Genomic DNA, 16,811 nt, shown 5'->3' on the forward strand with positions numbered 1-16,811 from the left:
GAGGTATACACTTCTGACAAATAGGGACACACCTTTTCTAGTCAGGGCAAGGAGATCACACACTTAGATAACCCCTGCTCACCCCCTTGGTAGCTTGGCAAAGCAGACAGGCTTATCTCAGAGGCAGTGCGTTAAGCATTTATGACCACATACAGTAATAAAGTGAATACACTACAAATGGACACGACACAGTAGTATTATAAAAATAAGTATTTTTATATAAGGCTTAGCACAAGACCAAATAACGACAAAAATATACCACAATCTTAATAAATACTCTTGGAAGGAAAAATAATAGTTCAAGCACGGTTTCTTCTTAGCACAAAAGTCTTTAGTATCAAAAGCAACTCTTCTTCTCTAAAACACAAGTCTTGGCAACAATGTAACCCACACGGGAGTCACACGACGTCGAGGCAAAGTTAATCCAAAGGTTCGGCGTCGACCGCGAGGAGCGCTACGTCGAGCCCGGAGTCGCACAGACCCCAACAACACAGTACCTTGGAAAAGGGAAGCACTCGATGATCAGCGGTGTCGAGATGTCCGGCGTCGCGTCTTCGGCGTCGATCGGGCCTCGGAGTCGGGGAGATCTGCAGCGGCGTCGACCGAAGTCAGGCGGGAGCAGCGCTCACGAGATGAAGCAGGATACGACGTCGTCGATGTCGGTGTTGCAAGAGTGAGCAGCGCTCACGGCGTCGAGAGGGCTCGAAGTCGATGCGATCAGCGGCGGTGCAGACACGAGGTCACTTGGAGCTGGAGCCGAACTCACTACTCACTGGCGTTGCTGCTGGCGTCGATCGGGCCCGGCGGCCGGCGTCGAGGAAGCGGGACACTGGAGCCGTTACTCACGATGTCGAGCTGGATTCGGCGGCGTCCGTCGGCGTCGAGATTGCTGGATTCTTTCAGATGTGCTGGATTCACAAACTCCAGCAAATAGCACTTTAAGCAGATGAAGTCCTTTAGCCCTGTGACTTCAACAGGAGACTGGCACTCTTCCAGCCCTTGGAGATTTTCTTAGCAAAGAGTGAGAGTACACACACAGTTCCTCTCTCCTGGTTCCTTGGCAAAAATAAAGAAGCAATGCAGGATTCCCCCAACCAACAGCACTCTGGCAGAAGGGGTAGGCAGTCCTTAGATCAGCAGGCTTCTTGTCCTTGGTTCAGGTTTCCTTGTCAGAAGTGATCTGATTTCTTGGTTCAGGGGTCCTTCTCTTATACCACTTTCTGGCTTTGATCCCTTTGTCCATGCAGGGGAAATTCCCCCCATCTGGGGTTTGTTGTGCGTGTTGCCAGGCCGAAGCACCTGGCCTATTCACTGGGCAGGGCAGAGTCCTCAGCCGCTCAGCAGGAGCGGAGCCAGCATTGTCACTGGCAGGGGCAGGGCCATCAGCTGCCCGGCAGGAGGCGGGCCAGGAAAGTCCCAGGCAAGCACAGAGTCATCAGTCGCCTGGCAGGGGGGCGGAGCCAACATTGTATCAGGCAGGGCAGGCTATCAAGAGCTACTCTCCCCTACTCTCAATGCAAATGCCCCACTCATCCCACACTGACTCATTCAGACTCTCTGGAGCCACCCAGCTCCTGTCACACGCACACCAGAACCAGCAGAGACCGGTAGACAGTTAGACAAGAAAATAGCTACTTTCTAAAAGTGCTATTTTCAAACACAGAGTCCAAAAACCATCCCCACAAACGGATGCGTTATTAAACCCGGAGTTCAGGGATACCAAACTCGACATTGCACCATGCTCTCCGAGCCCGCTAGGATTATAGCATTAATAATCCTGGCAGCCCATTCTAACTGATGGAGAGCAGGTTACCTTACAATAGTGAAAAACGACTATGGCTGTAATTCACTATTAGGACATGCCAACCTTGTCAGGCTTGTCCTACCTTATGCTTACAATGCACCCTGCCCGTGGGCCTACCATAGGGGTGACTAACATGAAGTTAAGGGAAGGTTTAGGGACTGGCAAGTAGGTGTACTTGCGCAGTCCTCGTGACAGTCAGACTGCACGTGGTCTGGCAATGGCAGACCTTCAGACATACTTTTACTAGGCCGCTCTTGTGGGTGGCACAACATGTACTGCAAGCCCACTAGCAGCATTTGTATTTACAAGCCCTGGCACTCCTGGTGCACTCTACTAGGGACTGACAGTAAACCAAATAAGCCAAACATGGAAGTAAATCAATACAGCAATTTCACATAGGGAGCACTTGCACTGTGGCACTGATCAGCAGTGGCACAGTGCCCAAAGCATATACCAGCAAAAACATCGTAAACAGAGGAGGCAAACAGAAAAAATGGAGGAGAGACTCATGCCAATGATGCCAGGTCTAACAATAAATATATGTTTTTTAAGTGGTCATCACACTAGCGTAAAGAGTAGGCCAGGCTTTGTAGGCTGTCATCCCTGTAGCGCAAAGAGCAAGTTGGATATGACAGACAGGAGTTGCTATAGCTTGTCTTTGTTGAATAAAGATACTGCAGTTGCTGTTGTGTGTAGTGTGGCCTTGTGTTCCTGTTCGTTGCTGGTAGTCACTGTAGCACGAATGGCAGGTCTCACTGGAGCTATGTGTTGGCGGTTGTAGAAGGCACCAGAACTTGGTGTAAATGGGCCCAATTGTGGTAGTGAGGAGCCCAAACTTTAGGATTCAAATCTCATCTTACTGAGGTGGACACTCTGATGCCAGCCAAGAGTCCAGGACCTTGGGAGGCACTTCTTGGGCATTAGGGACTCATCCAGCAGAGGTCAATAGAGCGCAGGCAGGTTCAGTTGCATGTCCAGGTAGGACTAGTTGCAGCAGATCGGCTGGGCAGGGCAGAGAGGCTTCTGATGCTTGTTATGTCCCTGACAATCAAGGAGAATTTAAAAAAAAGTTACATCTGTTGTCAGATTATTCATATGGGATTTTTAGTTCTGTACAAATCACTCAATGACCCTTCACAAACACAAGTACTGGATCCCATGACTGCCACCGATATAAAAAATGAGTTATTAGTTGAGGGGGGTGAATGCTCCACTCAGGCAACTGCCATGATCATTGTCAGGGTGAACCATAGTAGTCACTAAATTTACCTGTGCTTAGTACTCGGGTAGCTTGGCACAAAAACAGTCAGGTTTAACTTAGAGGCAATGTGTAAAGTATTTATGCAGCACACAACCAGTCGCAAAGTGAAAACTCAGCACAAGAAAAATCCAAAACCATTTTAGAATACTAGAGTGAAATTTAATGAATCTAATTATACTAGAATGACAAAAATCCAATAAGTAGAACCAGAGATATTCAACTTCAGATTTTTTGTGGAAATAGTGCCTAAAAGCAGAAAGCGCCACTAGCAGTCATCTGGTCATGCTAGACTGGCAAAAAAATCCCTAGTTCATAACAACCGCAGTGGGAATGCAAGTCAGATACAGGGACAAACTTAGTTCATTTGAAGAGTTACCTTCTAAGTACGGCACACAGAGTTCCATTTGCAGTGGAGGACGCTGGGAGGAGCATGTAGAGTGTTACAGATGGTTGTCGCTCTAGCAAGAAGAGCCGATTAGACGTCTCAGATGGTTGTTGCTGTAGCTTTGCCTTGCCGGTCACCACTTGCTTTCACTGCAGTGTGGCTCTCGCATTTTTGTTTGCCACTGGCGGTCGCTCTAGGGCGAATAGTTGGTCTCACCAAGGCTTTGTGGGGTCATAGTGGGTGGCAGAGTCTTGGGTCCATTTGTGATCCGGAGACCAAACTTAAGGATTTTCACCTTTTCTTGCAGAAGAGTGCCTTCTGATGCCAGCCAAGTGTCGGTAAATCTGTGAACTTGGAAGTCACCTCTTGGGGATCAAGGACTTATCGAGCAGTGGCCAGCAGAGCTCAGGAAGGTCCAGTTGCAGCTCCCGGTGGTCCAGTTACTGTAGGTCAGCTTGGCAGTTGCAGCGAGGCTTCTGCAGCTTATTGTATCTCTACACCTCACAAAGGAGGCCAGTTAACTGCCCCTTGGACTCAGTCTGGTTTGCCTGGAATGAAAGTAAGCAGGTTGACTCTTCTTTCTCAGACAGCAAGGCATTCCTCCAGCAGCAGGGCATTGCTTCTTCAGTAACTTGTCCAGGAGTGTTCTTATGAGTGGGTCTGGAGGTCTAATATTTATACATGGTGCCAGTGTTTGTTTGGGGGGACTAAACATCCTACTCATACATCTCGTTCTGGTGGAAATTTCTTACCCTTTCAAGGCTCTAAACTGTCTGTGGTGATAAAAGACAGGTCAGGCCTGGTGTCTGATTCCTTTGTCTGTACAGAAGCCAAAGCCCTTTGTAGTGTAAGTGGCGCTGGGAACAGCTCCTTCCAGTCATTCTGCCAGGATGGCCCATCCTGTCCACACTTAAGCCTGTTTTTTGTTACTCTGTGGAAAAAATATACAAACCCCTAAGAGCAGAGCCATTAACAGTCATGTGACCCGGGGCATTGGCAGAAGGCACAGATGGTTATGACACGAATATGCCAAAAACTCGCATTTTCAGAACTGTAACTTAAAATCCGACATCACCATTAAAGTGATTTTAAATTACGATTCATTTGAGTGTAAACAGTATGTCTCCAACTGCTCCCAATCAAAATAAGCACTTATTAAATGTATTAGGGTAACCCAGTGTTAGTCAATGGGAGAAATAGAAATAGTGGAAGATGACTTAGGAGTTTTTATTACCGGGACATGTAATACGTAAGTACACCTTTTACATACATTGCACCCTGCCCCATGGGCCTTTCATGCCAACCTAAGGGATGACTTATAAGTATTAAAAAGGAAAGTTTATTTTGCCAGGTCCAAATGGCAATTTCAAACGGTGCTACAGGTTTCAGTAGCTGCTTGAGGCATGTTTTAAAAGTTTTACTCTAATGGGCGGCACAATGTATGCTGCAGTCCCATTAACAGTATTGAATTTACTGGCCCTGGATACATATAGTACCATTTACTAAGGACTTACAACTAGACTAAATGTATCAATTAGGTATATGCCAATTGCACCATGATTTAGGAAAAGAGCACAAACTTTTTACCACTGGTTAGCAGGGAAAAAGTGTAGAGACCTAGGGCCATATGTATCAAGCTAATTAGCATTCGCAAAGGCTGAAATTCTGCGAATTTCGGCCTTTGCGAATGCTAATTAGCCAAATGGTATGTATGTAACATGTTTGATGCAAAAAAAGTAATCGCAAAATTTGCTATTCCTTATTTTGCGATTGCACTTAAGGAATCGCAAATTTTGCGATTCCCTAAATGCAATGTATCAAACAAAAAATATTCAAAAAATGCCCATAAGGATTCGCAAATTACCACAAACTTCTAGTTGGTGGTAAGTTGCGAATTCTTTTAAAAAAGCTTTTTACAAAAAAAACAAAGGTGCCATATGACGCTCATACATGTATGTGCGCCATATGCACCCACATGTCATTTTCAGGGGTGCAGCAGGGTGTTCTTGAGACACCCCTGCACCCTTGCAAAAATTCCTAATTTGCGATTAGCAAATTGCTAATCGCAAATTCCCCCTTCATTCCTATGGGCCTCCTGGCCCATAGAAATGAATGGGTAATTTGCGATTAGCAATTTGCTAATCGCAAATTAGGAATGGTAAGGAATAGCTATAAAAAAGCGATTTTGTACATACATACCATTTTGAAAATTCTAAATAGCGATTCCTTAAAAATCGCTATTTAGAATTCGCAAAACAGAACTATGATACATATGGCCCCTAATGCCAACAAAAACAGGCTCAGCAATAGAAGGCCAAAATTCTGGGGGTGACCCTGCAAAAAGGGCCATGTCCAACAGTGCACCAGCCGGCTGCCCCATTTAAGATTATCCCAGATACTCTGCATGAGGTATTCAATTATGACAATGCAGTGAAGTTTCATACCATAGCAATCGTTACCTTTTAGTGAGGAGTGGTTACTGACCAAAAGAAGTTTGCTGTGAGCCTTGCTACTCCAGTGTCTGTTGGGAAACAACCTTGAAACCACTTCTTGGGATGAGGTGGCATGGAAGACTCATGTAGAAAATGTGGCTCTGCCTGAGTGGGTGTGTGTGGCCACAAGAGCTCACACAGGCCATCAGGGAAGTCTAGGGAGCCTGGAGTATGGAACAATGGCCAAGGTTACCACAGCCAAAAGGAAGGGCAAGAGGCATGGGAAACCAGCATCAAAGCTTTCCATGGCCCAAAGTGAGGATCTGGAGCCCGAAGGGGAAGAACAGCCTATCCTGAGGGACATGCCAGACCTCTCTGAGTTGCATAGGGCAGGAGGGCCCTTCAGGAAGGAATTATGTAGAGCACAGAGAATGTGCCCAACTTTTGAAGGCCTTCGGCAGCAGGTTAAAATCTAGGAGCAACAAAAAACCAGTGGAACCCAAGGGGATGGAGCTGTCCTATACAGAGAGGTTAGGGACACACAACCTGGGACAACCAGGAAATTGGTGGTTCTCACAACAATACTGAGCATTCCTCTTGAGCTAAGCCCATGATATCCCATTGGCTTGTTATTTTGGGTAGACCAAAACCTGGGACAGGTTGGTCTATCACTTCTACTGGCCCCATATATCTGATAAGGTGAGGAAATTCTTTCACTCCTGCACCACTTCTGAAGCCAGTGGCAAGACAGGATGGCAACCAAACCTTAAGCTCCATTAATTCCACTCCCAGTGGTTGGGACACCTGTTGAGATGGTAGGGATTTGCTGTGTCTGTCCCCTGCTCCCTAAAACTGCCTTAGAGAATAGGTTCACCTTGGTGGTGGTGGTGGATAATGCCGCTAGGTACCTATAGGCCATACCTCTGAAAATAGTAACTGCACCACTGGTGGCCAGAGCATTACTGGGGCATGAGTGTTATGTCTGCGAATGAGCGTGGGGTGACTTAAAGGTTCATCACCCACCAGACCAATGGTCTTATTGTGACATTCAGGAAGATCTTAAAGGGAATTATTATGTGGCTGTCTGAGAAACTCCGTGGGAAGTGGGATGTCCAACTTTCATGACTTTTGCTTCTCTATACGAAGGTACCACAAAAGGGAGTGGGTTTTAACCCCTTTGTGCTGTTGTATGGGCACCCTGTCACAGATCCCTTAAGTCTTATCCAAGAAAAATAGCAGAAACTGCTCAAGGAACCCAACTAGGACATTGCAGACAATATGGTGGACCTGCGTTCCTCTATGGCTGACTATATGAAAACAAATAAGAAAAACTTGGAGACTAGCCAGAAGCTTCTTAAGCATTGGTACAACAATACCACAACCTTCATGGACTACCAGCGGGGTAGGAAATGTGAGTTGTGAAGCCTGTGACTTCCAGGACCCATTGGTACAAATGAATTAGTCCCTCCATGGTACTGGAGAAGTGGGTGAGTTCCACTACCTGGTGGACCTTCATACCCACACCTGGTGATGCACGTCAACCATCTGAAGCCCTACTTTGATGGGCTGACATGACCATGCTCAAAGTCACAGATGGAGGAGAGAAGGAGGAGAGTGATCCTCTCCCAGAACTCTTGTCCTACAACACACAGAATGCTTCATTGAAGGCAGTAGTTCTCTCACCTATACTGACGGAGCAGCAGCAAAGACACTGTCACCCATTGTTAACACTGTTTGCTGGACTATTCCTCCTGAAACCTAGACTAGCTCTGCTGTGTTTTCATGAAATTGACACTGGTGACAGCTTACCTGTCAAGACTAAAATATACAGGCTGTCAAATAAAGTAAAGGCCAGCAATAAGGAGGAAGTCGCTCTTTAAAACTATTCTCCATGGGAGTGATTGTACCCTCTAGTAGTACCTATGCCAGCCCTGTGGTGCTGGTGCCCAAGCCAACCCAACAGGGGGCAGGGTGGCAGAACTTAGATTCTGCATTGACTTTAGAGACCTGAATGCTGTTACCACTACTGATGTGCACCTTTTTCCCAGAGATGATGAGCTCATTAACCAGTAAGGGGCTGACAAGTATCAAAGCACTTAACTGCTGGGTAGTAGCATATTGCCCTACCTAAGGTACCAAAGGAGAGATCAGTATTGTCAACTCCTGTGGGCCACTTCCAGTTTAAAGTGATTCATTCTTTGGGGTAACGAATGTCCCTGTAGCCTTTAAGAGGTTGATGAAAAGGGTGTATATCTGGGATACCTACATTATATTATTGTCTTTATCTCTACCTGGCAGGACCACTTAATGCACCTCAAAAAAGTGTGACAAACACTGTAGCATACAGGACTGACTATCAAGGCCAGCAAGTGACAGTCATGGCAGAGGTGTGTAGAGTACCTGGGCCACCGAGTTAATAGGGGACTGCACAGCCTCTTTAGCCCAAGATCCAGACAATCAAGGACTTGGAGCCTCCCAATGACCAGACTCTGTTAAGACATTTCCTTGGTCTGAGAGGTTATTACAGGAGGTTTGTCAAGGGTTATGGTACCATTGTAGCCCCCCAGACAGAGCTGACTTTAAAGAAGCAGCCAAAGAAAGTCATCTCTACTAAGGAGTGCCAGAAAGCCTTTTAAACCCTGAAAGAGGTGCCTGCATAGCATATGTGCTCAATGCACCTGAATTCAGCAAGGAGTTTGTCATTTAAACAGATGCTTCAGAACATGGAATTGGGGAAGTGTTATCACAGCTAAATGATGAGGGTCAGGATCAACCACTTGCCTGTACTTCTTTCCAGAGAGCATCTTCAGAGTTCCATAGAGAAGGAAGCCTTTGCTGTGGTTCAGTACCTGAAGAAGCTGACACCCTACCTGTTTGGTCATTTCAGGGTTCAAACCAAACACAGCCCTCTTAGATGGCTCATGTCGACGAGATGGGAAACCCCAAACTGTTGACGTGGTCCATCTCCCTACAGGGTGTGCTCTTTATAGTAGAGAACAGACCTGGGACGAACCATAGGTTATTCTACTTAGATTATGGGAACTGCCAAAGGAATGGCTGAGTTGCTTCTCACTTTCGTCTGAAGGGGACATGTTGGGGAATAGGTTCTTTTTTTGTATGGTCACCTCCACTGTTTCTAGACTGATGCTGTTGTTTTCTTTCCTCTACCCACTGGGACCCTGTTAACCAGGCCCCTGTGCATGTGCTCTGTCTCCTAAAACATGTAGAAATTATCTACACACTTGATTAGTATGTGTAACAGATGTATACGGCCCTACTATATGATACAAAAATGTTCCCAGGGCCTGTAGGGGAAATGTCACTAGTGGACTACAGCACATATTGAGCCAAAACTAAAATGACAATGCAAAGCCTTTTTCCAGGCCTGTCCCTGTAGCCTGGGTATGCAGTGCAAAAAAAACTTTTACCAGGCCTAAACATTCCTTTTTAAAGGTTACTAGTCAAAACTAAGGTAGACAATAACTATCTATGGTTCAGGGTGCATGGTATTTAAAAGTAGAACATTTATATTGTATGTTTCATATATCCTGCCAGTGAAAACCCCCCAAAGTCATGTTTCACTGTGGCAAGGCCTGCACTTGCTTAGGAAGGCACTGGGATACATTGGAAATCCTTATGTAGCTGAACTTCAGTTTGGGAGCAGCTAGAAACATGATAAATGAACTTATTTTACTACTATATTAAAATACAACTTAACGTTAAAGTCGGATTTTACAGTACTATTTTGAAAATTACACTTTTAGAAAGTTGTAATTTTCCTGCATGTGTCAAATGTGCCTTTCTACCAGTGTTCTTTGTCATCCAGGCGTTAAATGGCTCCTTTATTAGGTGTGACGTGACTCCCGGACCTGATCAAAGGTAGAGGGGCTAACCTTCTCCTGACAGGATGATCATGTGGGCTAAGTCAAGGAACCTAATTAACTTCAGAGCATGCTTTCCCTCAGAGGCAGATATAGATCACACCTGTACCTGCCCCCTCTACTGTCGCACTATCCAGTCAGGCACCAATACCAGTTGGAGAGCAGTTTCCCCTACAACCGGTTTTGAAATACAACCAAGAAGGGTTTGTCCATTATGATAGCCACACCTCTTCCCCTGAGCTCTACACAGGGGAAGTAAGGCTCATTCATATTGGTTTTTGGTACTGTGTTGCATGGTGGGATAGTTTACAGTAAGGCACACAGCAAGTGCTGTAAAAGTGGATAGGGTCACCCCTCAAAAGTGCTGCAATATCGGCTGCCTGTAACAAAAGCAGTAGTCCGGTTGTGCTGGTTGAAAGGGCTGCTTTCAGTTCCCAGTCCGGCTGTGCAATCGAAAACTGGTACTGGGAATAAATCTGACACACCATTGCCCTCTTCAAAACACAGCATGACCTGTGGAAGACAAAAGAAAGACTGCACCTGTGAAAAGAACACTAAGGCTGGACCTGTTCCCACATATAACCAATATCAAGAAGCGTACTCCAAGGGTCCATTGGCTTATCTTATGTTAAGCTACAGGGTCACAAAGGCTGCAAGTAATACACTTTCCTGAAGAACCCAGATGACCTGTTCCATCTGGACCTCCCCTGGACTCTGCTTCTGGCTTCTGTGAAGTGAGTTCTGAACCTCACTGTTTTTCCTCAGGTCCTGGAATCCCTGGAGCCACTAGCTTGTATAAGAGTGTACTCCTTCTGCCTAACTCTAAAAGCTGGGGCTTCGAAAGCTTTTCAAGGGCTTTAGCCTGGAGAACTAACAGGAGATCAGAACAAAACGGCCAAGTCAATCAGACAAAGGTGGTTTTCTATTGCTAAAGATTGCTTCACCTCGGAACTTTTCCACAGCAGCAAATCTGTTTCAGCAAAATGTTGCAGTGAATATATCCGGCCTTGTGAAGTCCTACTTGGCTACAGCTTGCAGCCTTGCCACTCTGGAGAAATTCAAGAGTCAAAAAAGTGATTACGTCCGAAGGTAAACATCTCACCAGGCAAGGGCGCTGAGCGTATCCGGCCAGCGAGAAAACTTCCTTTGGCGCAAATTTTAAATTGCTCCAAATCTGGACTTTCCTGCCAAACATCAGCTGGTACAACAGGACTTCGCTCAATGGCTGTCTGCCCTCATTGAGCCTATCTTGGCTACAACCTGCTGCCATTACTCTGCTAAGGATTTTTGACTTCCATTTCAGAGATAAAATCTTTGACAGGAACGTACTTGTATTAGAAGGTCAAGCATGAGCTATGGGCTTAACCGTGGTGGTTGAGTTCATGTACTTCTGATATTTCGGGATCCACTCTGCTAGGAGGAACTTGACAAAGTACCCCTCCAGCACCTGAATCTCAGCCGTAGCGTGGGTTGAGCAGTCCAAGGCCTCTCACAGCGGAGGCAGGTGCAAGGCGAGCCGAGGCTCACAACTCAAAATACGACCAACGACCCCAATAAATGATTGTCAAGTCAAATTCAAATTAAGCTTTATTCGGTTGTAGAGAAAACATCCATAAAAGAACAGTATATGTTACATCTAGGTAAAAAAGAATACATTTAAAAAAGGATTTGATTTTAAAGATAAATAGTAAAATATCATAAGATTGACAGTTTTTTTTTCATTTTTAGAATAAAAAAGATTAGCAAAAGGTGGGTTTTCTCAATGTTCCATTCCTCCTATAGAAAAGCACGTTTTACTCCTGATATGGAAGCTACGACCATGGGAGTATAAGCTAATAATGAAGCAATAAAGTCAACGTGAAAAGCTTATAAGTTAAAATAAGAAACAGTCAATCAATCAATCAATCAAGGACATTTATAGAGCGCACTACTTACCCGAAGGGTCTCAAGGCGCTTGGGGGGGGGTGCTGCTACTGCTCGAACAGCCAGGTCTTGAGCTTCTTCCTGAAGGAGAGGTGGTCTTGGGTCAGGCGCAGGTCGGTCGGGAGGGAGTTCCAGGTCTTGGCGGCCAGGTGGGAGAAGGACCTTCCTCCTGCTGTCGTTCTTCGGATGCGGGGGACGGCGGCGAGGGCGTGACTGGCTGATCGGAGGTGGCGTTTGGGAGCGTAGAAGTTGATGCGGTTGTTGAGGTAGCTCGGGCCTTGATCGTGTAGGGCTTTGTGTGCGTGGGTGAGGAGACGGAAGGTGATTCTCTTGTTGACGGCGAGCCAGTGCAGGTCTCTCAGATGTCCGGAGATGTGGCTGCGTTGGGGGATGTCGAGGATGAGTCTGGCTGAGGCGTTCTGGATCCGCTGGAGTCTCTTCTGGAGCTTGGCGGTGGTTCCGGCGTAGAGGGCATTGCCGTAGTCCAGTCGGCTGGTGACGAGGGCCTGGGTGACCGTCTTCCTGGTCTCGGTGGGGATCCACCGGAAGATCTTCCGTAGCATGCGCAGGATGTTGAAGCATGACGAGGAGACGGCGTTGACAGTTGCAGTATCACAGAAAAAAAAGGTACAGCAAAATGTAGAGAATGAACAACAAATCAGCTTTACTAACACAGAAGGAATGGGTCAAAGTTGCTCGAGATTCTGCCTGTGTTTAATAGCCAATTTCAGGAAGTTTACTATCGAGTTAGCGAAAGGTACAACTTCTAGAAATTGAAGGGCAAGGAATGCAGGACGACACCTAAGTAGGCCCGTAATTTTTAAAATAGGAGTGAGCCACTGTTTCCTCAAATCCTGGTAAAATTTGCAGAAGAGTAGTGTGTGAATCGTGGTTTGGGGGGAGCTATCGTCACAGGGACATGGTTGTGGTAATTTTTCCCAGGTGTTAATCTTAGGGTAGGTGACTAGGTGGTGAAAGATGTTTAGTCTAAACCTGGTTAGCAAGAGTCTTTCATATCCCGAAAGCTCGAAGGTTAAATAAGGCTGGACCGTCGTTGTTATTTGTATTTGTAGTGAGTGTTGCGCGGTTGGTTTAGAAACCTCACTAGACAGTCGTAGGGATTCATGATGAGTCAAGCAAGCCTTTTTAAACCGCTTCCTTGGTATTACTGCAATTGTAGAGGGAGAGGTGTAATACTGTTGCATGCCAAGCTCGCTAAAGAATTGCCTAATATACGCTATCCAAGTGATTTTGGGTCACTTGTCGAGGGAAATACAGTCCTCAATGAACTCCCTACAGAGAGAGGTTTCACTAGAGGACCATATGCGATGCCACAGTAGAAGGGGTTGGATCCTTATCAGATCAGTTATGAAAGTCAATCCCAATTCCACGTGGCATGCATAAGTTGAAGTTCCCTGTGGGACAGCCAAGATGAATCTTAAAAAATTGTTTTCCACCCTTTGCACCTCCTCAACCTTGGCAAAACCCAAGACCCCAGCCCCATATATTGCACTTGAAATGTATTTAGCCCTATAGATTTCAAGAAGTTCTACCAGAGGGTGCCTGCCTAATTTATTAGCAAAGTTAACCAAGGCGGCTGTAGTCCTCATAAAAGTAAGCTTCCTTGATTCAATGGCAGGCTTCCAGGAGCATTTGTTGTTAAATACTACAGCCAGGTAAGGATAGGTGGTTGTAGTATCCAATTTTTGATTTTCAATATACATAGGCTTAATGTTCTTCATCCTTGGGCCTGCGGACATAACATACGTCTTTTTGATGTTTATTTTTTGGTCCAGGTTAGCCATGAAATCGTGATACTTTACGAGGGCACGCTGTAGCTCCATGGGAGTACGGGCTAATATGACAGCGTCATCCGCGTAGCGTAGGATCGGTATAGGGCGCTTATTTATAGAGGGGAGGTCCTTGCAACCCGTAACCATGGCTTTTTCTGGGCCATTGGTGTAGAGATTAAATAAAAACAGGGCTAGGACACAGCCCTGCCTTCCCCGCGCTCTACTCTAAACGGCTTTGTTAGCTCGTCCCCCACTCCGTATCTAACTCTACCTGTGGCATTTGAATATAGTTCTTGCAAGAAAGTTAAAAGAGACGTCTCTATTCCCATGTCAGCTAGGATGGTCCACAGCTTATTATGAATAACGCAGTCAAATGCTGCTGAGAGGTCAACGTATGCCATGTAAATTGCCCCCCCTTTGCCTTTACGTACTTATCAACTAATAGGGATAAATTAAGGGCTTGCTCTATTTTGCCCAAACCCTCACGAAACCCGAACTGCAAATCGAAAGAACTTTGTTATCTGAAGCCCACTGCTGGAGTCGATCTAGGATAATGCGACCAGCCACTTTCCCCAGCGAATCCAGCAGTGAAATAGGCCGGTAGCAGGATGGTAATTGGCGATCCCCTTTTTTAAATATGGGCACGAGGATGGATTGGGACCATGAATCAATAAGGCCCACGTCACAGGTAGCCTGTAGGACCCTAGTTAAAATAGGTGACCAGAGTTCCATATTGAATTTAAAAAAGTCAATAGGGACTCCGTCGGGGCCCGGTGCTTTGCCGTTTTTGCTGGCCATCAGGGCTAACTCCACCTCCTCGTGAGTTATATTAATAGGCAACGGAAAAGAAATCGAATTTAACCCAGAAGAAAGTATTTGAGTTGCGGATGAAGGTGAGCTGAATATCCGCTCAAAATAATCAACCCACGTCTGTCAAGTCAAAAACTTGCTTTTATGTAAAACTCATGATTTACCTGCTAACAAAAACTACATTACAAAACTCTGCTAATCTTATACATAGTCTTCTTAAGGCAAGCCCGCAATTGTTACCCAGGCCAGCTTTCTCATCCAACTTTCTCCTCTATTGATGAAGGTTATTCCCTATTCACAATTGGAGACATCCAAGCTAGGCCCATCTAGTGAGTTCAAATATTAGAAGTTCTATGAGGGCTTTTAGCACAATTCCACGTGGCCATGCACCTGGGTGTGATGGCTATGCAAACAGTCTGACTCGCATATGCTGGAGTAGTGGTTCTGAGTCCTCAGGTATGGATTCCCAGCCTTATTTATGAGCAGATCTCTGGAATCTGCAGCTCTGCTTACAGATTTTCACGGCACTCATCTGATCCAGCAGTTAGGTTTCTTCATCCAGGGAAGGTCCTGGGTCCTCAATCAGGCAGGTGAACTTGGTTCCAACTCCACAGATCACAAACTGTTAGTTAATTACCTGCTAGGCAATTATGACTACATGTCTTACTGGACTACCACCCTCTCCTAACACACAGGTGATCTCCACAGCGCATATGGGTGATGGGGTGATGGGACTTGGTCTTCTAGGTAATCCCCTCATATGGGGATTGCTTAACAGCATCAAAAAGGCGACAGGCCTATTCAGATCCCAGCACTACCGAGGGCAACAGCCTTACCTTTGCGGCAGTATGGCACCAGAGTTGTGACCTTTTCTCAACTCTCAACAGATCAGTGCTGTGATCCAGTTCTCTCTGTCGTAACACCTGCAATAAGGGGGTCATAAGGCACACACTGGCAGATGACCTGATCAGCAAGCTGTTATCAACAGAGAAGTATCTGACAATCCCTTTCTGGGATCCACTCAGTAAGACCCACTACTGGACTTCGCTCCCTCCAGACAATCTCATTTTTCTCACAGGGAAGCAAAGCCTTGGGTCAGGCAGAAGCTGGTGCTCCAGGTGAGTGTTCTTGATTCTCCTAGATGATGTCCTCTCACCCAACATGAGAGACTGGCAGACCATTTGGCCCCATTTAAAAACTTGGAAGTGGTCCCAAAGAACACAATCTGAAATGGCTTTGGGCTGGCAAACATTTCAAATATTGACAGGAACCGCAGTCAAGGCGGTTCCTGCTAATGTATTTTAACTTTGTCCTATTGCTCCATCAAACATGATATAGGCTAAGGCAAAGTAAAAAAAAATCGAAATCCAGACACCAATGCAGGATTTTGTTTTTGAAAATAAGAAAAAAAAACAATCGCCCCCTCTCCGTGAGAGTTAGCTCTCCTTACGAGGGTGACATTTTAATGGGTTTCCCTGGTGATGATGCACAGTGAAAACTAACCTGTATGTTGCCCATTTAAATTTGGTGGGCAGACCTAAAGGTCAACCTCATCTGCCCTTACTATGTCGAAGGGGTGTAACCATGCTGGAGACAGAGCAGTCTCTGCCATTGTTACACCAAAGTTCCATCTGCATTTCAATACAGTGGGCAGGCCATTATATTAATGACTTCTCCAATTTCAAAACAAGCAGCTAGGGATGATTAATACCGCACAGCCCAGATCGTCACTTGAGTTTATGTTGAATGTTTCACATGAAGCACTATTACCCACCTCTAAGGTCTGCTGCTTCTAGACCATGAGATTCAGTTACACAAAACACATAGAAAGGTGAGACAACAGAAATAGGCCGTTAACACCTTCACTGCGGCGGCTATTCCGCCGCAGTGCTAAGGGTGTGGGGCGGCCGCGCGGCGGCCGCATGCTGGTGACGGAACCGCTCCGTCACCAGCGTCGGTTGAGCTGTGCTCGTGACGGAGCGGTTCCGTCGCGGCCCGCCCCGCTCAATAGAACCCTCAGCGCAGGCGCGGAATTCGCGCCGCACATGAGCGTTCTATCGAGCTGGGCGGGCCATGATGGAACCGCTCCATCATCAGCACAGCGCGACCACGGCTGATGACGGATCGGTTCCGTCATCAGCACCGAAGGGGTTAAATAGCCATAGAAATGTTCATGAGTCTTCAGATGATATGTAACATTCTTCTTTATTGGCTTCAACCAAGTACACGTGCAGCCAACATGTTTCTCCCTAAACAGGGCTTCATTATTATTAAAAGCAATTTATATGGCGCAACTAAGCCCAATGGGCGTCAAGGTGCATCAGAGCACTGGTAATACCACCAGACTCTTCTTGGAGTGTGTAGAGTCACTTCAGAATAGATGTTCTGCTCGAAATAATGTGGTCTTTTGGTCAATCAGTAAAGGACCTTCTATGGGATGATTCAGATTCAATTAAAAGCAAGCAATAACATGTCCGATAGCATGGTCCATTAAGAATGTCCCATAAGAACTCATGTGGACA

Source organism: Lissotriton helveticus, chromosome 3_2 (genome assembly GCF_964261635.1).
Source record: "Lissotriton helveticus chromosome 3_2, aLisHel1.1, whole genome shotgun sequence".
NCBI lineage: Eukaryota > Metazoa > Chordata > Amphibia > Caudata > Salamandridae > Lissotriton > Lissotriton helveticus.